This window comes from Tupaia chinensis, unplaced genomic scaffold (genome assembly GCF_000334495.1).
Source record: "Tupaia chinensis unplaced genomic scaffold, TupChi_1.0 Scaffold000478_3, whole genome shotgun sequence".
Taxonomy (NCBI): domain Eukaryota; kingdom Metazoa; phylum Chordata; class Mammalia; order Scandentia; family Tupaiidae; genus Tupaia; species Tupaia belangeri.
In genome coordinates this window covers 592032-616511 of record NW_006159990.1, presented here as the reverse complement: position 1 = coordinate 616511, position 24480 = coordinate 592032, and the positions used below count along the sequence as shown (strand labels likewise).

Below are 24480 nucleotides of genomic sequence, written 5' to 3'. Positions count from 1 at the left end.
GAAAAAAAAACCAAAAAAAAAAAAAAAAAAAAAAAAAAAACAACTGCTCTCATTGTGTTAGCTCTGTACTTAAATCTACAGTCGGACTTTGATTTACTCATCTCCCAGGTCTATACTTTTGCCCTGCCATCAAAGCCCTTAATAATACGGCAGCATGTAGTCTCTGCTTTCATCAGATTACTTTCTTCATTGCCACCTTCCTCCCAAAACTACCAAATATATCCAACTTCCAGTTCTTAGGCAACTCTTGTTCTAGTATTTTTATCATCCTTTCCCTTTAACAGGTAATATAATTGCCATTCCTTTATCCCATCTTCTCCAAGAGAACTTCCTTATTCCTCCTCCTTTTTTATCACATAGATAAATTCTATTTCTTCCAAACCCAGATCAATCTTCTTTTTCAAAAGGTCCTTCCTAATTTCTGTTTTGATCACTTTCGTTTCTTCTTTCTCCTACCGATGAATCCCAAAGATACTTAGTGTTCATTATTCATTACTTGTCACTTTGAAATTCTCTAGTTATAGACAAGTTTAGTTAACTAAAAACAATTTTCCTAAGAACAGAATATATCATTATTTTTACATACAAACTTAGAAGTATCTTGTCTTAGTAGAGCTTAATAAATATTGCTTACTATGGTATCTCACTAATTTTTTTTTTTTGAGAGAGATTTTCACTGTAGGGCGCGTGCACTCGCCAGACAGAGAGAGACATAGAGACAGAAAGCGAGAAATCACCCCCCAGGGGGGATGATCACGCCGCAATCCCTTCTCCTCCATTCTCCTCTCGGGATCTTGGGCACGCACGCACACGCACGCGGCGTGAGTTTTAAGCCACCGGGCCCGGGACACGAACCGTGGTCGACTACATGGGAGTCCAGCGACATAGCCATTATGCTAACTGCTGGTTCCCTCTCACTAATATATTTTTATAATGTGTCATATCAGGTATTAATACTTCTAAGCAGAGACCAGTTGGTGTCTCTCATGTATTACCTACCACCAAGAAAGAGACCAAATCCAAACCAAGCATTCAAGAAAGTATTTAATTCAAGCATTAAGTACTTTTCTCCCCTTCACTCACTCCAACCTATGAAGTTAAAATTTATTTGTAGTTATTTTTCAAATTTTTGCATCCTGCCCCTGCCACAATAACAAAGGAAAATGAGTAGTCTCACTGCTTAAAGTCCCTGACATACATAAGGCTCTAAGCAAATCCTGTTTAGTAAGGAACTATGACCTACTTATGTCTCTCTCTCTCTCTCTCTCTCTCTAAAGAAAAAAATCCTGTACAAGTGGCTATCTCAATATTTTTTTTTGACAAATTATTTACCTAATACTATAACAAAAAAAATCACTAATTACTGGCAAAAGTAAAAACATTTGATAATGTGTCACTTTTTAAGCTAAGTCTTGGGGTCCAGCAGGTGGCATAGTGATTAAGGCACTGGACTCCCACACAGTAGACTGTGGCTTGAATCCCAGACCTGGCAGCTTGAAACTCACGCTGGGCTCATGTGTATTTGTGCCCCAAATCCCAAGAGAATACAGAACAAGGATTGTGGTTTGGCCATCCCTGTTGGGGTGATTTCTCATTTTCTATCTTTCTGGCAAGTGTGTGTACCCTATAGAAAAACCTCCCCCTCTCCCCCAAAAAAAGTCTGTACAAATTATTCCTTTTTAAAATGTTATTTATGTGACATAAAATGGAAAAAATTTGCTCTACATATGCATTGAGTCATCGGGAAAGTCATGACACCCTTTTACATAGAAATAAAAAAATACATCATGACTTTTCTAATGACCCAATACAAGGCAAATAATGCTAACTGAGTAAAACATAGTTTAATCATGTGGGCAGTGTAAATCTGATTTCCATTTCACATATTAAGTTAAAAAGAAAAGCAAATTCCCATAAAAATATTAAAGCATTCAATATATAATTGATATAATTAGAAGCACTGAAGTAATCAATCCAATCTTTTACCCTTTGAATGAAAGATATAAAATATGGGATCAGCCTGAAATGTCACAGATTTAAAGTTAATTCAGGTAAAAAAGGATCTTTCCATTACTTCATACCTCATCTCAATTTGCTTCTTTATGTAAATTTAGTTTATCGTCAAACCAACGGTTTCTCTCTTAAAATAAGTGCAAATACTGTAGGAGATACAGAAAGCACTCAATATGCAAAACTAGAGGCAAATACATATGAGTAGTAATTGTAACTAGTTTCTTTCACTTTGAGCCTTTATATTAAACATAAATAGAGGTATAAGAACAGGGTGAATAAAGGATTCTCTAATTTCAGTGATTCCAAAATTAATACCATAAAAGACAGTAAGACGAAGGATATATATATGTGTGTGTGTGTGTGTGTATATATATATGTGTGTGTGTGTGTATATATATATATATATATATAAAATATATGTATATATAAAATACATATGAAAATTTAATCTGATTCTTCCTCCCATCATTATTCCAAAAGGAATAAATATATTTAACTATCCAGTGTTTAAATGAGTTTATGAAAGGGCTAAATGTTCTCTTAATGCCCTAGGAATTAAGAAGGGTTAACTCAGTGTCTTGTGCCTTAAATATTTTAATTGGAAAGCCCCATCTAAAACTCCCAAATGCTTCGGACATTCTTTCTCTTCCTCCCTTTTTCTTTCCAAGCTAGTTGGTCCTTTCTTGACATCATCACAGATGGATGACTTTGTATGTTCCAAGTTCTTCCCTTCAGACATCAAGACTACAATATCCATCAACAGTTGGCATCAAAACTAAGGACAGAGTACATGGCAGACTACAGCAGCCAGATATGACATTCAGAGATAACAACAAAACAATTCAAGGACCAACCGATGTCATGTCCCAGGATCACCCTAATTATTCAAACATAGCCCCCCTTTCCTTAAGTCCCAATAAAATCTTCCTGCCTCTGCCCTTCAGGGCCAATGCTACTCTCCCTAATCCAGCCCCTTTCCTCTCTTGAAAATTGAATAAATTCTTTTTTATCTGCTTTCTGTCTGAGTTTGTGAATTCTTTCCAAGCCCATTACAAAGATCACCCTACCAGTTTAGATATTATAAACTGACACAAGTTTCTGGTGTCTACTCATATTATCCTAGATGATAAAATTCAGAATAGCATACCAATAGCAAATGAAAGAAAGCATACCAATAGCAAACGAAAGAAAGAACAGAAAAAGAAAAAAGAAAAAGAAATACAAACTTCAAGCAAATTTAATATATTTGAAACATACATGACATAAAGTTGATGTATTTAATATAAAATTTGCTTTGGCAAATTAATACTATAAAACAAAATACATTACTAACTGAGGTCATCAGAATAATTCAAGGCAAAAATATTTTCTAATGAAACTGTTATCTTTCTCACTTTTTGCTGGGGTCATTTCTCTCATTGCTCATCATTATTCTTTTTCAATCTGTAACAACAGTTGCCTGGGCCAGATGTACAACTATCTTCCTGTCGTTCCACTAGTCTGTGCTGGATCTTCTATTTTCTGAACCCCAAATATTCCTTGCTCCAGGTGTAATCCTTCATTTCCCTGATATATACATCTAATACTGTATCTCAAAAGTATAAATCTACAAGAGAAAAGAAAGTGGCATAATTATATGCAGCATCCCTAGTACAACAGCATTTACACGAAGTTTTAAAATGCACAAAGTTGTACCATATTGGTTTTGGACTCTATTTTTTCACCTTAAGATAGCAAAGTACACTGTTCTCAAAAGAGCAAGAATTTACAACATTTTTTTAAAAGTGTGCGGAAAAGGAGCATTAAGATGTCCGAAGATGAGAACAGAAGAAAAATAAATATCAGAAGAAAGAAAAAGAAAAGTGTGTCAATGCCATAGGGCTGTAATAATTTCCTAAAGAACTTACGTGCATGAGTAGCTAAATTATTTTTATTATAAATGTAATGTGATGATGTCAAAAACAACTTAAAAACTTCGGAACTGCTACCTCAACAAGCTCAAGCTTCTCAAAACTTGTAATATCTCCATTCTCATATGTGCCGTCAATCATCTATATGACTTAGTGTACTAGTCACACTAGTAGACGTGGTGTGACCTGACTTCCTGCCATGTGTCACATACTTTATTTTGTGTAGAATAATCTCAGAGAAAGTTCTATAACTGACATAGAAGAATTTTAAGAAGACTCTCTGTAAAATCTGTATTTCTGTTTGTTTCTATACCTGCCCCACTACACCCTGGAGCGCCTGAGAGGAGAGATCTGATTTTATGCATATCGACTTTCTTCAACTTCATCACAACATCCACAAAAGGACTTGATGGACACTTAATAAAAGTGTACTGGCTGAAAAATATAGTCATTCCTGTTTCATGCAATAAGCACAAAATTAATATAGAATTTGGGGCGGCAAGAAAAGTAAAAAGGTAGAGAGAGAAATATGACCAGTAAATATACATTTAGATAAAGCATAAAAATAACATGGAATACCACTGAACTAACTGAGAGAACGAGCATTCAAAAATCTTAGTTTTAGAGTGGGAAACTCTGAGTCTTAAATTCACTTGTAATATACATTCTTTCATGTCTTGAAACCAATGGACGAACAGTAGTGATAACAAAAGAAATCCTCAATAGATGCTGTTATGACTCATTCTATATATTATCTTTTTTGTTTGTTTTTAGATTTTTGCCATAGGCTGTATATGCTCACTGAAAGGAGACAGAGACAAAGGAAAAATGAGAAATCATCCCCCACGGGCGGGGAGGTGGGCCATGCAGCAGTCCCTTCTCCTCCATTCTTCTCTAAGGGAATTGGACATAAATGCACATGCTGGCATGATTTTCAAGATGCTGAGTCCAGGACTTGAACCATGGAGTAAAACATAAGGGATTCAGCCAGATTAACCTCCATGCCACCTGCTGCCTATATTATCTTTTATTTCCCAAACCAGATCTTCAATATGTATTATTACAACACATATATTTTACAGATGAGAAAAACTAAGGTTCAAACAAATTATATGACTTGCTGAAGATTAAAGTCAAAGAAGGTGACAGAATTAGGATTCAAATTCACATTTGCAATCACTGGAAAACATAAAAACATCATTTCTTACTATAAACAAAAGACAAATTATTCTATATATGATTCAGACATATTAAATAATTGGACGTAGAAATTTGCTACATTGGCTTTGACACCAGATATTATTAATAGTTCACAAAATTGAGCTACAGTTAATATCCCAGTTAAATAAGCTAAGTGACCCAGATTTTTTTGAAAGAATTATTAATTTATTTTTTATTTTAAATTTGCTATAGGACACATGTGCTCACCAGAGAGAGAGAGAGAGAGAGAGAAAGGGAAAGTGAGATAGTAAGCCACCAGGTCCAGGAGACTTGAACTGTAGTCAGTGGGAGTCCAGTGCCTTTAACCACTCTACCACCTGCTGGCCTCACTGACATAGATTTTTGAGCACCAGGATTCCGGAGAATTGAATAGGTACAAGAACTTAAAATGAAGTATAGTTCCTAAATGTTCAATGGATTAAATAAATGAAGATTTATTTATACAACAAGATACTCTGCAACCCTAAATAATGTGCGTGTATGTGTATATATATTTATCTTTATCAGTGAAAAAAACAGGGACCAGCAGATGATGTAATGGCTATGTCGCTGGACTCCGACGCAGTAGACCAAGGTTCGAGTACCAGATTTGGTAGCTTAAACTCATGCAGGGCGTGTGTGCATGTGTGCCCAAGATCCCGAGAGGAAAAAGGAGGAGAAGGGATTGCGGTGTGGCCAGCTCCTCTTGGGGTGGGGGTGATTTCTTGCTTTCTGTCTCTCTGTCTCTCTGGAGAGCACACATGCCCTATAGCAAAAACCTCTCCCTGCCCCCCCCCCCAAAAAAAAGGGAATATACAAATTGAAGTTGTAGACATTTCCACAATATAATCCTACTTTTGTTTCCTTCCTCTTTTTCAAAATAAGAGGTGGTAAAGCAGGCAGTCTGGGCAAAAAGAGAAATAACAGTTTTAAAAAATTTTCCAAAGTGTTAACAATGGCTCCCTTTTGAGAGGAGGGGTTTAGGAGAGGACTGACTTTCATTTTCTACACACAGATTTCTGTATTCTTCACATTCTTGGTAAGATACATACATTTTGATAATATAAAAATATAGGCAGAGGCATTAAAAACTTTCTCTAGAGCCTTCACATGCTTCAGAATTTCCATTAAACACCCTATTTTATATTTAGTAGTAATAATAATAACATTTAAAGGAACATAGTAGGACACCTATACTAACAAGTACAGAAAAGGATTTGAATTCTGGGAAACTAAAGTTAATTAGCCCTTGAACCTGTCATTTTGCCTCAGACTCTAGTAGCTTCCTATTTCTATCTTTCATTATGCAGAACTAGTTTTGATCTAAAGAAGCTGTTTTTAGTTCTAGTCTAAGATTTTCTACTAGTTAAAAATGTGCTTTTATAGGATGTAATTATTATGCATTTGTGTGTATGTATGATAAAACTTTGAATCTAATTAAAACACAGCTCACTATCTTTTTTTAGAATTATAGCTAAGGTATTATATTTAAAATCAAATCATTAAAAATACTTTTAAATTTATACTTCTTTTGAGAAAAAGAAACAGTTTTGACAGAGACTAGTTTCACTGGACTGGTCTTAGACCCCCCATCTCTCAGGATGATCACAGGCATGCACAGGTACATCCAGTGGTGTTCACATCAACCCAGGATCCAAACCCAGGATTCATGCGGCTCCGGCACTGCACAGTGACACCTCATGGCTTGCACCACCACGGTTGGGCCCTAAGTCAATTTATTTAAAAAATACATATAATCTAGCAAGGCTATAAAGATCAAAGCTTCATTCATAACCTTATGACTGGCAGCCTCTTAAAGTTATACAGTACCCAGTCTGTACAACACACAAGAACTCTGCCAAGACATGCACAGCACATTTACCGCAGCTTTCCATCCAGTGATGAAAAATTCAAAGCACCGAAACAATTCACAAATACTAAATGGTCATGTAAACTATGGCATAACCACATAATAGGATATTACAAAGACAAAAATTATGTCCAAGTCACTGATATGGAAACTTGTTGATGATATGGTTAAGTGAAAAAGCAGGCCACTAAATAGCATTTAATCCCACTTTTGGTCTAAAAAAAAATGTGTGTGGATAGGAAAAGGATGGAAGAATATAATAAAATACCAGTAACAGTTCTCTCAGCATGGTGAGACAAATATAATTTAAAAACTTACCTTTTTTGAGCTTAATACCACAAACATAATAGCCTAATATCAATTTTTAAAAAATGGCTACTATGAGTAAAATGAAACAAAGAAGTCTTATTATCATAGGATTTTGATGGGTTTTGCTTTTTCAAACCATTTGACTTGTAAGACAAGTATTTTCTTTCTATCCCATCCTCTCTCTAAGAGAGATTTATGCAGCATAAGCTACATAATGAGGGGCATTTTGCACTTTATATTTTAACAGGGGCCTTTCAAACTGTGCTAACACTGTAGTTGGTAGGCTGTTATTAGATTTTGAAGATTAGTTGTTTGTAAAGTGCTGTTATTGGTAAAAATATGTAATTGAGAGATCAACCAACCAACCAACCAAGACCTCCTGAAAGAACATGATTCCAGGAAGGGTACACGAGGGTGTCATGCCCTGGGTAGTTTGACTTGATAAATGGATTAACCCTTGGTTCCCTAGAAAATTTTAGAACAACCAATTTACCAATATTGACATTTTAAACCCAATTTACTATTAACTATGCTCTAAAGTACTACCCTTACCCACCCTGCCTTTTAAAAACATTCTTCCACTTGCAGCTTTTCACCGCCAAAAAGCCCTGGATTATTCCTGAAAACTAACAGAGACAGCTTTTATTCGTCATTACAGTTTACTGGTTTCCAGGAAAACTGCCAGTAGGAGGCAGCAACGACTGACTGTGGCAACAGCAGCGGCCCCACTCTGCACAGTAGTTAGCTGCTGGCTTCATTCTTCTGTCATTATATAAGCAAGATGACACTGTTCTCTAATCCAGCCAAAGCTGATAAGTACCATCAACCTGTCACTTCCTACATTTCAAATTCTAACATCACAGCATCAAAGAGTTTTTACATTTCGATTTCTTTTGCTGGCAGCAGCCGGTAGCCTCTCATTCTCCCACGGTGTTCTAATGCTGCATTTGCACACCGGGGTTACTCCCAGACTGAATAGCAGGTCATCCCCTGCTCACTGAGCTCATCTGTGGCCCATGTGCTAGGCAATTTAGATCCAATCAGCCCTTATTTAGCTCAAGAGTAATGAGCAGCATAGTGACACAGACTTAAGCCTGACCCTCAGGACACTGCTCATCAAGCAGTAGAACTGTGACAAAATCATTCATCTTCCACCCGCTGGCAAGAAATAATACTCGCACTCACTGTATTACTTTTCAGTATAAAAAAAAAAAAAAAAAGTCCTGAATTTTCATGATGTGAGACATTAATTTGCAGAAAGCTGAATTCCCTTAAACCCCCCTGTTGCTATGAGCTCACCAGGGGGAAATAGGCCTTAGGAGACTGAAATGGAATAAAGAAAATTGCTCCAGCTTTCTTTTCATTTTAAATAAGCCTTAAATCTGACAAGAGATATCCTAAAGAGAGTAAAATATATATCATGTAAGGTAAAGAAGAAACAATTGAAATTAAGAGTTTCAAATACTAGTTTCACTCCTTGTTTGTTCTCAATTTTCATAAACCATAAATAAATAAAATTCGAACCAGAGCAATTACTCACCGTTTGCCATAAGGCAGGTGGAGAAAGGTACAGAAGTGTTCCTTATAGACAATATGGTGGCAAAGGAAATTTAAACACCATGCAACAAAAATGTACTGGTTTCTACAAAATACATCTAAAAGAAATCAGCTTTAGGGTAATAATCATAAGATGATGAGGACATCTAGGAATATTTTAAAACTAGGATGAATCTACTTTCCCCACACTCTACAGTCCCTCTGAAGGTTTTTTTTTTTTTTTTACCCCAATTCAAAGAAATTAATTATGGGGATAATTAAGAAATTGGTTTTCTTCCTTCACTGACATATCACATTATTTTAAAAATATGTCTGATAGCTTACTGTACCACACTTCTTGTACATAAATGATTAGAATTTCTTGCTTCTTCTGAGAACTTCTCTTTTACAGCTGAACACCACAATGCCCATCAATTTCTTTAGACTAGTTCCGCTTACTGAAATCACAATTTCAGAAGTTTTACCTATTCCATAGTTGGAGAAGAGTCACCTTTAGCAAACCTGTCACGAAAGGGATTTACCAGTCTCCAATATATTTATTACGACAACATGTCTTTGGTTTAAGAAATATAGCCCTGTGTGGTGCCACGAAAGAACACAGTAGTAATGCCTTCCTCCAAACTCACTGAATTTCATCTGAAGCCTCAAAGATCTGGGTGGTCGAAATACCTATAGTGAGCCATGGGGTTCAGACAAGGAACCACAGTGACATAAATAAGATTGAGGAAAGAAGCTTTCATCTTACCCCAATATCTTTTGATTTATTACCATTTGCTAAAGTGAAATATGCCAGTGCTTGATACAGAAAATAATCATGGCACTTTTATTCCCTAAACAACTGAGCTGATCCACTTTCAAAAGAATAAAATGCTTTCTTTACAGAAAGTATTTCTTTTGTCCTTGTACTTTTATCCAATGTTCTTCATCCCAACTTATGTTTCATAGTGTTCCTTCGCTACTCTTACCTTCCTCTTTTTCCTCTGTAATTACGAGAAACGGATTTATTCCGTCACTCCAGAAAAAAATCACCATTTTGATTATTCAAACCGTTGTAATAACTATGAGTCAGAAAGCTCTATTCATCTACTTGAAAGTAGGAGTAATCCTGAGAAAAAACTAATATAGAGTCATCTTCACCACTTCATTAATTATATTAGGTCACCAGAAAAGTCATGACGCATTTTTACGTAGAAAAACATAAAAAATATGCCATGACTTTTCTGACAACCCAATATAATTATTAAAACTTGGGGTTAATGAGGCATGGAGGTTAAGGTGCTGGATCCCACATGGCTGACTGCACAGTTTGGGCTCCAGACTTAGCATGCAAACTCAAAATCCCGAAAGCAGACTGGGATCACCCTGGGGGATGATTTCTCATTTTCCTGCTCTTTCTCTGGCAAGCTCCATAGCAAAAACTATAAAATAGAATTGGGGTTAAACATTATCGATACATTATTGATAGATATGACCTAGATTATAACTGGAGATCAAATGACCACAGGCAAAGCACACGGAGAAATAAAAAAAATAGAAAGAAAGAATACTAATTAGTGGGGGGAAATCCACAAAGCTTTCATATCTCTTTTTAATATCCAGTATTTTTTTTAAGTTTATTTATCTATCTCATGAGTGAGAGAAACAGAGATTGAGAGAGACCGCACCCCTGACAGGGTCTCGATGCCATGATCCACACCAGCTTTAGTCAGCTCGTATCATGGGCACATGCATGCCCAGTATACTCAGAAAGCTGTCCGCATGCAAACTGGTAGCCTTCCCACATGAGTCTGCCTGACAGGGTTGCCTTTACCACTGTGCCACCATCTAGCCCCCGAGCCCCCTATTTTGAATTTCTCACAGATGGGCCCTGCTGTAAGCTTATTTTCTTTGTGCTGAAGTCACCCACTAGGCCATGTCAATACAAAATCTTCAGTTCTGGAAAATTTTAAGTTATTTTATTATTTTCTGCATTCCATTTTCTCAATTTCCTCTTTGAAATATTTTGTTTCCAATCCAATCTCAATACAACCTCTATTTTCAGATCCAGAGTGTTCCTGCAGGCTCAGCCTTAATGAAGTTTCTCAAATCTCTCGAGAGCAAGGTGAAAGCTCAAAGGGCCACTTGATCCATTTGTTTCTACATATCAGTGAAAGAACAGAGTGATAACTATGGAATTGAAAAAAATAAAATGATAAAAATCGTCCAAAAAATTTAACTATCATAAACCCAATAGAGTAAGCCCAGTAACACCAAAAACCTCTCAAATAACTGAGAAAAATGGACCTCCTGTCAACCTCTGGAGACACCCTTTGCCCATGGTGTTTAGAAGGCAATAATAGAGAAATTCGGATTATGCATTAAATTCGCATCTTAATACACAGATACCGTCGTCTACTTTTATGTGGATATTGGGAAGAACTGCTACATAAGCAGATAAAACTTAGAAACAAATATAACTCGTTATCAAGTAATCTTGATGAATGAACTAGTACAACATGAAATGGGTGGGCAGTTAATGATTTGAATAATGTTTACCTGTTTCTTCTATTTTCTTTATCTTTCATGTAATGAAAACCTGAATGCATACTGCATATGCTTCATTTGAATGGTTCACCCATGTTTCTCAAGTGCCTATAATAACGCCAGCTATAACAGGCCCTCAAAAGAACTGATTCAATTTATTGAATAAATAAATATTTTCCATGGGGGCCAGCAGGTGGTGTGGTGGTTAAGGTGCTGGACTCCCACCTGGCCAACAGATTTTTTGCGATAGGACACTTCCAGAAAGACACAGAGAGTCACAAAGTGAGAAATTATCCCCCTGGGGATAGCCACGCCACAGTTTCTTCTCCTCTAGAATCCCAGGCATGCACGCACACACACTGGCGGCTCTCTTTCTCACTTTCTCTCTGGCGTGCACACATGCCCTACAGTAAATTTAAAATAATAATAAATTAAAATTTTAAAATATATAAATAAATGTTTTGCAAGAATATGTATGCACTACAGAAAATAATTGCAACACAAAGCAGATAGCAATAAAGGACATTAGAGAGTTAGGACATAGTAAAGAAATTCAAAGGAATAAAGACCAAAACAGAAGACACAAGGAAAAGCACACACTTTGGATAAATAAAACATGTACTGAATACACTCCAAGTTGAGTATGGTCCACGTTCTAGACGGATTTAGCATCTAAGTCGGTACTGTCCAAGAGATCTTTCTGCTACAGCAGAAACTACTAACAAGATGTGCTACTGAGGACTTGATATTATAGCTACTGTAACAGAGTGGTTTTATTTTTTACTTTACATTCATTCATTTAAACTATCACACACTGTTATCAGCTATCCTACTAGACAACAGAAATCTAAGCACATGTTTAGAGAAATCCTATGGGGTAGTTATTATTTTACAAAGAGACAGCTGAAACTTGCTCTCATCTATTTACTAATTTCTAGATCTACTTTACTGTTCCTCCAAATCCCTCTACATAGGCTATTTATTTATTTATTTATTTATTTATTTATTTAGAGAGGTTTTTTTGGTTTTTTTTTGCTAGAGGGTGTGTGCCCTCACCAGAGAGACAGAGAGAGAGAGAATCAGAAAGCAGGAAATCACCCCCTGGGGGGATGGCTACACTCTTGACAGAGATCTCTTCTCCATTTTCCTCTTGGGATCCTAGGCATGCATGCACACACATCCAATGTGAGTTTTAAGCCAACAGGTCCAGGGCTCAAACTTCAGTTGACTCTGTGGAAGTCCAGCAACGTAACCAATATACGATCTGCTGGTCCCTATATAGTTTTTAATCTTTTTCTCTACTCTGCCATTCCTTGTGCATGCCTACTATGACCAGACTGACCATTTCTGACTTCTGATATTTTTAACTTATTTTTTTTAGTAATAGGATGTGAGAAAGTGAGAAATCACTCCCCAGAGAGGATGAACATGCCATGACTCCTTCTCTATTCTCCTCTCTTGGATTTAAGGCATGCATGCATGTGTGCACACCGTGATTTTTCAAGCTCCCAGCTCTGGGACCTGAACTGTGGCTGACAATGTGGGAATCTAGTCCCTTAGCCACTATGCCACATATCAGTCTCAGATATTTTGTTTTTAATCTTATAAATTTTTATTTACATTTACTTGCTGTGCATATTTGTGAGGTACAACACTGATTTCCAAGGCATGTATACTGTGTAGGATAATCAAATCAAGGATAATACTATAATCATCATTTTCAACAAAAAACACATTATGATGTGTACTGTTAATTTTGTTGTACTAGTTATTCTTGTTTCTTTGTTTTTTATTTTTTTATAAGTGAGGCCAGAAGGTGATGCAGTGTTTAAGGCACTGGAATCCCACATGGCCTACCGTGGTTCAAGTTCCAGATCCAGAAGCTTAAAACTCACACAGGTCAGTGGCTGGCAGGTGGTGTGGAGGTTAAAGATGTCGGACTCCCACATGGCTGACCACAGTTCAGGTCCCAGACACGGTAGCTTGCTTTTTCACTCTCCTCTCTGTCTTTCTCTGGTTAAGTTTAAAAAATAATAATAAGTTGAATAAAATAATTCTTTAAAAAAAGAAACAACTCACACTGGTCACATATGCGTGCATGTCCAAAGTACCAGGAGGTGAATAGATTGTGGCATGGTCATTCCCTCCAGGAAGGGGAATATATAAACAAAAGTAAGAAAAACAGAAGATTTTTTTTGGGGGGGGCGGTTTTTGCTATAGGGCGCATGTGCTCACCAGACAGACAGAGAGAGACAGATACAGAAAGCAAGAAATCACCCCCCAGGGGGGATGGTCACGCTGCAATCCATTCTCCTCCATTCTCCTCCTGGGATCTTGGGCACGCACGCACACGCGTCCGGCGTGAGTTTTAAGCCACCAGGTCTGGGACGCGAACCGCAGTCAACCACGTGAGAGTCCAGTGACATAGCCATTACGCTAACTGCTGGTCCCCAACAGAAGATTTCTTAAACTCTTCAAACCTGGGGCCAGCTCCATGGCACAGAGGTAATGTGCTACTCAAGAAAAGCTGGAGTTTGGGACCAGCAGATGGCATAATGATTACATCACTGGACTCCGATGTAGTTGACTGAGGTTCCAGTCACAGACCTGGCAGCTAAAAACAAACTGGGCGTGTTGCGTATGCATGCCCAAAAGAGGAGAATAGAGAGGAAGGGACTGCAGCATGGCCAACCCCCTAGGAGGCAATTTCTTGTTTCTGTCTCTCTGTCTCTCCAGTCAGTACACAGGCAAAAATCTCTATTAAAAAAGGGAAAAAAAAAAAAAAAAGAGAGAGAGAGAAAGAGAGAGAAGCTAGATCTCACGTGGCAACTGCCATTCAAATCCATGGCCCAGTGAGCCTAAAACATGCCAGACATGCGCATGAGTGTCCAAGATCTGATGGGCTGGAGAACTATTTCCTCACACATATGATGTTCTCTGATGATAACTGCAGCTCTCATCTGTTTACTAATTTCTGAATCTACCTTTCTGTTCCTCCAAATCCTTCTACATAGGTTTTTAATCTTTCTCTATACTCTGGGGTAGGGGTGGTTGCATAAGGTACTATGGCCTGACCACACCCTGTGGAATGTGCTTAGCACTCACTTACGTGCATTTGTTAGGAGTAAAAGACAACATTTAAAAAAAAAAACTAGTACTTCCATGTGACTAAAGCAAAGAGAAATCATTAAAAAAAGTTGCAGACACAGAGACCCAGGAAAAGTCAAACTGTGGAGGGTTATAAAGACCACGTTAAGAAATGTAAAACTTCTTTCTGTGTCTATCAGGTTGGTACTAGAGGTTTTAAAACACAGAATTATATAAGCAGACTTGTTCTCCAAAAATGATATATGTGGCAAGAGGACATGAGATGAGCATAAGTAACAAAGGAAAAAAAAACATATAAATAGCACCTTATCAAGATTAACACATTTATGCTACAGAGAAAAATATCAAAAAGGTGAAAAGACAATCTCCAGGATGGGAGAAAATATCTGCAAATCATATACCTGTTGAGGGATTCTATCTAAAATATATAAAAACCCCATACAACTCAACAATAAGAAAAAAATAACCAAATTTAAAAATAATAATCCAAATTGAAAATCTGAATCTATTCAAATTCAAAAGGATCTGAAAGATCTCCAAAGAAGCCATAATGGTGAATAAGAATACAGGATAGCACTGTAGCATAGTTGTTAAATGCTGTGCCAAGGAAGCCAGATCTTCACGTGTGAATTGCATCCCTATAAAGCTATTGAAAAGACAAGAGATGGCATAAGGTGGAAAGGCACTGGGGGGGCAAAGAGATTAGGAAAGCATTATCAATGGTAAAAAACAGATATGATGGCCACTGTGATAATAAAAAAAGGATGATAAAAGGGATCCCCTCAAAAAAGACAAACTAAAAATTAGATGAACATAAAGAGAAAGGCAAAGCATACATACATGTCATTTTTCTACCATTAAAAAAAAAATCTCTTATCAAATGGCCACTATGCTAGAGGTACCATATTAGGAATGGGTTAAGAAACATTCAACATATGGGACTAGCAGGTGGCATAATGGCCATGTTGCTGGACTCCTATGTAGTCGACCACGATTCAAGTCCTGGACTCAGTGGCTTAAATTCATTCTGGGCGTGTGTGCGTGCGTGCCCAAGATCCCGACAGGAGAATGGAGAAGGGATTGGGGTGTGGCCATCTCCTCTAGGGGATGATTTCTCATCTTCTGTCTCTGTCTTTCTCTGTCTGTCTGGCGAGCACACGTGCCCTATAGCAAAAACCTCTCAAAAGAAAAAAGAAACATTCAACATAAATCAGTACGTACACACACACACACACACACACACACACACACACACACACAAATCCACTGAAACTGCCACTCACAAAGTGTACAACAAGAAAATGATCAAGGAACAGATTCTTTAAAAAATTATAGTAGTGATAGCATGAACACTTACTAACCTGCATTTTGGCAAAACACAAATGTTAAACACTACTAAACTAATACAAGTAGTTTATAGTACTACATAAACTTGTAAAATACATAATATGAATTTACTTTGCAAACAAAATTCAAACCTAGAAAGAGTAAATAAGGTTAAAATACTAATTCATAGTATAAATGTAAATGCTCATTTGAAAGATATATGTAATTATCAATAAAAACATTTCTTTATACATTTTATATACTTCTGAAATCCTAAGAATTATACTACATTCCCTTAGAGATTCCTATACTTTCTCTCAATCAAAATTGACAAAAGGATAATGTTTAACCAATATATCTCTAAGTTGATTTCTTCAAATAAAACCTGGTAATATAGATTTCCCTGAAGCATCCTCATGTGCCCTCCCCCAAATTATTAGACTATTGTCCCAAAATCTGCATTGAATAATACATGATAAAACATCAGAAAATTGGGGCAAATTAGGACATACTAAGTATACTATGAAAATAACTGTAAGTTCAATTATTTTTAAAATTATATCCAGTTTCAAACTGTTTTGTAGTAAATTATTTTTTAATAATGAAAAATTGTAACCCATTTATACTAATAGAACACTCAACAATAAAAGGCAAAGTTTCCATGCTATTGAATTATTTTTTTCTGTTTGCGTCTACATGTGCACACACATACACTCCAAATGTCAAAGTAAATAACAAATAGATACTCTTCTAGCCTCATGGGAACCAAAAAAAGAGAGAAAGGAATTTAAAAATATATATTTTTATAATGTATTCTGAAGTTAGAAAAAAAAAAAAACCTTTATCTTTTAGGAAGTTGTATTTAGCACGTAGCATCTAAAAAAACAGGTAATCATCCCTTTTGAACTATTGTTTAGTTTCAACATTTAGCATTTTAGGCAAGTTCTCAACCACCTTTAGAATTCTTTGAAATGAGGCTCTTGTTTAATACAAAACAGGATGTCAGTTGATCGATATCCATTTGGCTTAAATTCTTAGGTCCGCAACCTCCCTTAAGTGGTAGAACAAACAGGTACAAAGCTTGAAAATTTATTGTTTCTTTTTAAACTCAAAATGATATTTGCAGATGCCAAAAGGCATTTTGAAATCACTCACCCTTACTTCAGTAAAAATGAAAAAGGGGGTGGGGAGGAGGGAGAATCTCATGAGGCCTTGTATGTCAAGTTTTTGCCCAGAGCTAATTTTCATAGCTGTGTTATAAAACCCTGAAAATGGAGGTTTATAATGGAAATGCTGACAGACCCTTAACTATAGCAGCATGAATGGATATAATTAAAGAAAAGCTTTTGGCTACACCTAACTCCACAAATGAAAGACTGCCATTTTTATATTAACCTCAAATAACAGCAAGTAAGAACTAGGAATGTGATTAAAGAAAGGTAATGTGAAATGTTAAAGATGACTGCTAAAACTATTCGACATTACAAGTTTTCAACACGAGGCATTTAGTTAACATAACCAAGTCAGTATTTTCATAATGCTACTTAATCAGCAATAAAGAATGCTCTGGTGAGCCATCAGCTCCAGTTACCACAAAGTGGCATATGAAATTATCATTTAACAGCCTAGAGGGAGCTGCTTCTCTCTTTAATCAGTGATCATAGTTCCTTCCTACCTATAATTTCTCTGTCATACATTTATAAAACTATTACCCAGTTCAACACACACACACACACACACACACACACACACACACACACACATATCCTACACACCCATTTATGCAAGGACTGGTTCCTTATTCCCACCTGAATCTGAAAACAGAAGAGATTGCTTAGGTAAAGTATTTCATTCTCCCCCTGTCAGGAATGCAGCCAGGAATAAATATCATCAATCTATGTAATCTATCTTCCCTACCTAAAACGAAATTCAAAGAATTCAGCTCTGTTCTTAACTTTAAAAAAAGCTCATCTTTAATTTTTAATAACTATCCAAGGTGCTTTTGAACTTTCCAAAATAGTATGTAACATGCCTAAAAGACTTATCTTTGATGAAGTTCCAGATTTTGGGTTAAGAAATTATTATAGAAACAGCTCTATGATCAAAAGGAGTTTTCCTTGTGTGTTCTGCTTCCTCCCTTCTGTTTAAGGTAAACCATCCTGAATGATCTCTGGAACCCTTCCCCAAAAGCTAGTCTATCTTGATACTATCAGCCTTGGAAGTGTTAAAACTTGATGGGATAAAATGAAACGAAGTCCTATCCTTATTATATACTGTAATCAGTCTCATGAAGAATTATGTGCAAATTACTATGCAAGTTTCTGTTCTTCCATAATAACTCCTATTAAAACTGCTCTATAATTTGGGAATTGATTTTCTTTTATAACAATTATTTTTTACCACAGCTGAGTAGTATAAAACAAAATCAAAGTACATATTTGTGCAAGAAATCAAATGTTAACATCTGTGTCCTTTTTCATAGGTTAGTCCTAAAGAACAACAGCACAGCCTCTTGACCCTCTAACCCCACTTCAGATCATAGCAAACTACACACTCAGTCAAGATCCAGTTAAAAGAAACTCCTAACATAAATGTAAATTTACTTTCACCCTATGTAATGGACAGTCTTCAGGATCCCCTCTTGATTCCTACTCTGAACAGTGACCCCATGGATTAACAGAGATACATTAAAGTTACAAGGTGCTTGCAAGCAATATTTTTCCAGCTCTTGAAATAGCTTTGTCTTTAATGATAAAGGACTTCTGGTAAATTGAATTTAAAGACTAAAAGTTTGCTTTTATTGAAAGCTGTGGAATTTGGATGACTAAAATTGTGCTAAAAAATCACAGACAAGTTTAAATGTGATTTGTCTCCATGCCTCTCTGTGATTTATTTTTCCCAATCCACTCTAAAAAAAACGAAACTTGCAAAATTATAAACACAAAGTAAAAAGGAAACTTACAAAATTATAAAAGCAAAGTAGTCGAAAGTTCCCTAATAAGAAATTACTCTTTTTTTAGTAGACAAAATAAAAGGTAAAAACACCGAAAAATACATGTGAGTACTGGTAATAGTTCCAGGTTTACAAAGTTTGCAGATTTCATTCATTTAATTACTGCTTTTAAAAAAAAGTTGCAATATGGTTAGTTTCTGTTTAGTTACTTATAAACTATTATAAAGATGATATAAGAAGGCAGCTATGGTATAGTGAGTTAGAATCTGAGTGCTGGTCCTGAAATTTAATTGTTATTCTTAGGTAAATCATAAAGTTTCCATTTTTCCAACTATAAACAGGGACATTTGGGTTAGTAAAGACATAAAGAAGACAGTAATTATAAGTCATAAATCAAGTATACAGAATTATTCTTATGATTCTAGTTACTATTTTTGAAAATGCACAAATGTGCACATCTGTACACGTTAGTACTTACTACGGAAAAATACTCACCCAATGTTTTTTTCAAGCTGTAGGGTCTAGGACTGAAACGTCTACAGTTGGCCATATGGGATCCAGCTGCCTTAACCACCAGGCAACTAGTTGGCCCTATTTTTTCTCCAATTCATATTCATTTACTAATTTATTTTTATCTTGACTTTTTTTTTGGGGGGGGGGGCGGGGCCAGGAAGTGCATGCACTCAACCAGAGAAAAACTCCAGTTAGAAACATCAAGATAGGGCTCCCGTAGCCTGGTTAGGGAAGCTAGACTCCCCATGGTCAACCAAGCAGTTTGAATCCTCACCCCAGTAGCCTGAACAACAGGCAGAGTGTGTACATGTGTGTCCAAAATTCTGACAGGGTAAGGAAATGGAAGAAAAGGAATGGTAGTGTGCTCATGCCTATCTTTCTGTGTCCTCTGGTGAGTGCATAGACCTTTTGGCAAAAAAATAAAAATAAAAATAAATTTTTAAAAATTAGTAAATTAATATGAAAGAGAGAAAAAAATGGGGCCAGTCAGTAGCATAGTGGTTAAGGTAGCTGGATACTACATGGCCTGCTGCAGTGGTTTGAGTCCTATACCCACAGGCTTGTAAAACATTGCAGGCATGTGTGCATGCACACAATGTGCATCCGTAATCTGAGGGGAAAATAGAGTGGGGGAGAGTCTGAAGCATGGCCGTTCCTCCTGGGGATGCTTTCTTACTTTCCCTCTCTGCCAAGCACACATACCGTATAGCAGATGTTTAAAACGTGAGAAAAAATCTACAGTAGAAACTGAAATATTAGAAGGAAGGATCTTCCTGCTTGGTGGTGAAGACAGCCCTGCCTAGTCTTTATAGCTATGACCCAAGACTTGTTCATGCATGTGGAGACACGTTTAAAGAGAGAGAACCTGAGGTGTGGGGACATGTTCTGAGCAAACACCACCTGTCTTTTTGGGGTTTGGCAGAACCTTGTAACTTGTCTTTTCTTTGACCTTTGCTGCAGATAGAGTAAGGGTGGAAATTGCTAGGGGAGTGCCAACAGACAGATCTAATGGACTTTAAGAAATATTTTGATCCCAATTAGCAAAGTCCAATCCCTGCTCTGTATCTAAAAGGTTCTTTAGCCTCCTCTGGGTGTGGTGGTGTACTCCTTATGGAGAAATTTTTTTTAGCTTTTTCCCCACACCTACAGCTAGTCTTTCTTGCATTACAAAAGAAGATTATGGGACTTTCTCTTGATGGGATTATTACCAAGGGATACGCCTGGTCTAGTATGACTAAACCCTTACATATTTGTTAACTACTTCTTATTGTCTATAACCTGGCAACAAATCTATGAAGTGTCATAAAATATACATGTGTAATGTCTCCTTGTACTATAAAGAGGCCTAGTTTGTCTGGGGGGGGGGTGTGCTCAAGCCACGGCACAAGTTGCTTGGACTACCTAGGTTCAGGCTGCTTGTGTCCATTTCTACTCTATCTCCATCTTATTCTTACCAATTCCCTGGTACTCTCAAGATGGAGGGCTTTCTCTTTCTCGTCCCCTTTCTCTTCCTCACCAACAGCCCTCTAATCATGATTCAGAAAGACCCAAGCCCCGGGACAGATGCCGACACATGCACAACTTCTATGCTGTGCCATGTTCACTAGGCATTTCTGAGGTTGGTTTTTGAAATCAAGTGTGAGAGTTCACATGTCTTTCTATTCCATTTCGCCATGCATTATTTATTTATATTTTTAATCTCTTCAGATCTTTCTAGTTTCTGTCTACTGATGTCACTCTGGATCTCTCCCCATGGGTTCATCCATAAATGTACATACAAATTTTACTGATGCAAAGTTCACTAACACAAACACTAAATCATTAATGCTTTGTAGCAAGTTACAGGAAGACTTCTTGCCCAGTTGATTAACAATAAAATTATGAGAGCCGTTAAAAAAAAAGTGAGAAAAAATAATTTCCTATTTCTTTTGCTTTTTTTGCATTTCCGTTTTTGAAGCCTTTCCAACCTTCAAAATAAGCTCAATCCTTCTATTTCCAAGTTTCCACTAACATTTTTTTTAACAAACTTCAGTGTTTTCTTATTTTAGAATTCATTTTTTCTAGAAATACTACATTCAATGATCCAAAAATGAAAATGGAGGCTTTCATACATTATTAGGAAGAGCAAAACCAGTACAATTGTTTTTGAGGGGAGGAAATTGGTAATATCCAACCCCATTTAAAATGCACGTACACTGAGAAGGTGGTCCTGCTGGCTAAGTTGCTATGTGGAGGAGCAGGTGTCCATTGCAACTTCTGAAAGTTTCTTGGGCTCAATAAAAGTAGTATCCCTGGGACTACTGATTACCAGCTTCGAGTCCCTGCTACTGAAAGGAGTCATCACTACCATGTTTGGCTGCTTGGTGGCAGTGGCAGGGAGGCTGGTGCAAACAGCTATACAACAAGTGGCAAAGGACTTTTTTTTTTTTACTTGTCTGATTATCAACCATACCTGATTATCAACCATACTGTGGTGTTATGCTGGGAACAATCCCATTTCCCACGAGAATAAGAGAATCTGCCTACTTTTCCTATCCTGATTTAAAGGGAATGCCAGTATGGCAACTTCTAGTATTTGTCACACATGGGAAATCAAGTGCCATCCTCAAAATTTCTAGGTCTTAAATCTGGAGAGGGAAGCCAATACCTCTTTTGAGCTATGAATATTGTGTGAACTCCATCTGTTGCTCAGATTGGAATTTCCATGGAGTTATTTGACAGTCTGGCTCCACAGTCTTCTATAAACAATGCTGCTGTATCCTCAGTTGACTCATTAACTCAGTTCACAGAAAAGGTATTGGACAGCCTTGACAATTTTGCTTCATCATTTGCTGTCTCTCAGGCCCAAAAGACACCAAGTCCATCTGAAATGTTCATTCTGGCCAATGTGGTTCTGAGATGGTATGAAAACTTTCAAAGATAGACTACCACAGAACTCTTTGTATTGAAAAACCTAATTTGAATAAATCATTTTCATGGATTCTAAATTTGTCAGGTTTTGAGATAAATGACTCCATTTAAAAGCATGAAGACAAAAAATCATAAAGCTGGGACCAGTACATACCAATAACAGTTATGTTGCTGGACTCCCATGTAGACTACCACAGTTTGAGTCCTGCACCTTATGGCTTAAAACTCACACCGGAAGCGCGCACGCATGTGTGTGTGTGTGTGTGTGACCAAAATTTGAGAGGAGAGCAGAGGAGAAGGGATTGCGGCTCAGCCATTCCACTCGGGGTGATTTCTCTCTTGTCTGTCTCTTTGGTGAGTGCTCATGCCCTATACCAAAAATCGCTCTAAAAAAAAAAAAAAAAAAAAAAAAAAAAAACAGAAAGCCCAAGTTTAAAACCAACACTATGAAGTTTAATTAAAATCTTTATAAAAATGAAAAAAATGCATATATATCAATTCATTCTTAGGAATCAATCTACAAATACACTGCCATAAGGACACAGAAATGCATATACAAAGATGTTAAGTAAAAATGTTTTCATCACACAAAATGATAACAAACAAAAATTTCTATCATTGAGGATTGGTTATATAAAGGTTGGTGCATCTATCAATGAAACCCCAAGCAGCCAGTAAAAAGAACTGTGTAGGTTTCCATGTACAAACACAAAAAGTTCTCCAGGAAGTACTAAATGAAAAAAGGAAGCTGCAATACAAAGATCAACAATTTGTGTTTTAGACATATAAAGGGTAAATATCTAGAAGGTTTTTATGAGAAACCATTTTACTTCTGTGGAAAAGGAACTAAAACATTTCTCAACTGCAGCACCACCAAGGTTAGGCCAGATTACTCTTTCGTGCTGGAAGCTGTCCTGTGCACTGGATGGTTTTTAGTAGCATCTATGACATCTACCCATTGGATGCCAGTAATATTTCCCTAGTTGTGACAACCAAAAGCTTCTCCAGACATTGTCTGACATTTGAGGGACAAACTCCCATCTCCCTCCTCCACTCCCCTGCACTTGAGAATTAGAAAACAAAAGAGCGAGGGAACCAGCAGTTAGCGTAATGGCTATGTCGCTGGACTCCCACATAGTCGACCGCGGTTCGCGTCTGGGACCCGGTGGCTTAAAACTCACGCCGGGCGTGTGTGCGTGCATACCCAAGATCCAGAGAGGAGAATGGAGGAGAAGGGATGGCAGCGTGACCATCCCCCCTGGGGGGATATTTTTCGCTTTCTGTCTCTATGTCTCTCTCTGTCTATCAGGCGAGCGCACATGCCCGATAGTGAAAACCTCTCCAAAAAAAGAAGAAAAAACAAAAGAGCGAAACTAGGGAAATAGAATCTTACTTATCACCTTATATTTTGATTTTTTTCTTTTTTTTACCATCCTTACCCTGATAATATACTGCATTTACAATTTAAAGATAATGTTAACAAAAACATAAAAAAGATTATCAGAAATTTATAACTTAAAAGTTATTTGTAGGATTTAAGTGTTTTTAAAAAACTACGTAAGAAGTGGATCATTAAGAAAATGTAAAAGGAACTTACCCATCTTCAATGAAAAAGGCAGAAAAATATATGGATTCTGCCTTGTTCCGTACTCCTCTTCTAAAGATACCCATACTCTCCCTTTCCTTTTCTTTCCCTGTGACACTAACTCATTTAAGGATTGCGGTTTCTCATCAGAGGGTTTAGGCAAGCTAGATTGCGGTTTCTCATCAGACGGCTTAGGCAAGCTAGTTCCTCTTCCTTTTCATTTTGTATAGTAAGATAAATACATACAGACAAACCAAAACTGCTATTACAAATGTAAATCTTTCTGGGGCCAGCAGGTGGCCTGGTGGTTAAAGGTGCTACACTCCCACATGGCAGACCACGGTTTGAGTCCGAGACCCAGTAGCTTGGTTTCTCCCTTTCCCTCTCTTTCTCTCTCTGGTCAAATTTCAGAAAAATAATACATAAATATTAAATAAATAATTATTATTTTTTTTAAATGTAAAACTTTCTAATTTCCCAGAAATCTCACAGAAATACCATTTAGGATTTATTTAAATATTAAATAAATAAAATGAAATTGGCATTTGGGAAAGTACACAATCTGCTAATAAATTTTGCTAGAATAAAAAATATATTTACAGTTCAGTAAAAGAGCCATGGCTAGTAATAACTTCTTACAAAATTGGTTATTAATTTACTAATCAATTTATTCACTTTTCAAAAATTTGAGGGCTCTAGGTTC

At 36.8% G+C, this 24480-nt stretch overlaps 1 protein-coding gene and 1 pseudogene across 1 annotated transcript in view; one reads left to right on the top strand and one right to left on the bottom strand.

Annotated features, from left to right (window-relative positions):
- The window catches only part of MMS22L (MMS22 like, DNA repair protein), a gene marked incomplete at its 5' end in the record, with an annotated part of 162514 nt that overhangs the window by 70520 nt on the left and 67514 nt on the right, over positions 1–24480 (bottom strand). The gene's annotated exons all lie outside the window — the stretch shown is intronic.
- On the top strand, positions 21631–22239 carry LOC102501025 (protein Hikeshi-like; annotated as a pseudogene).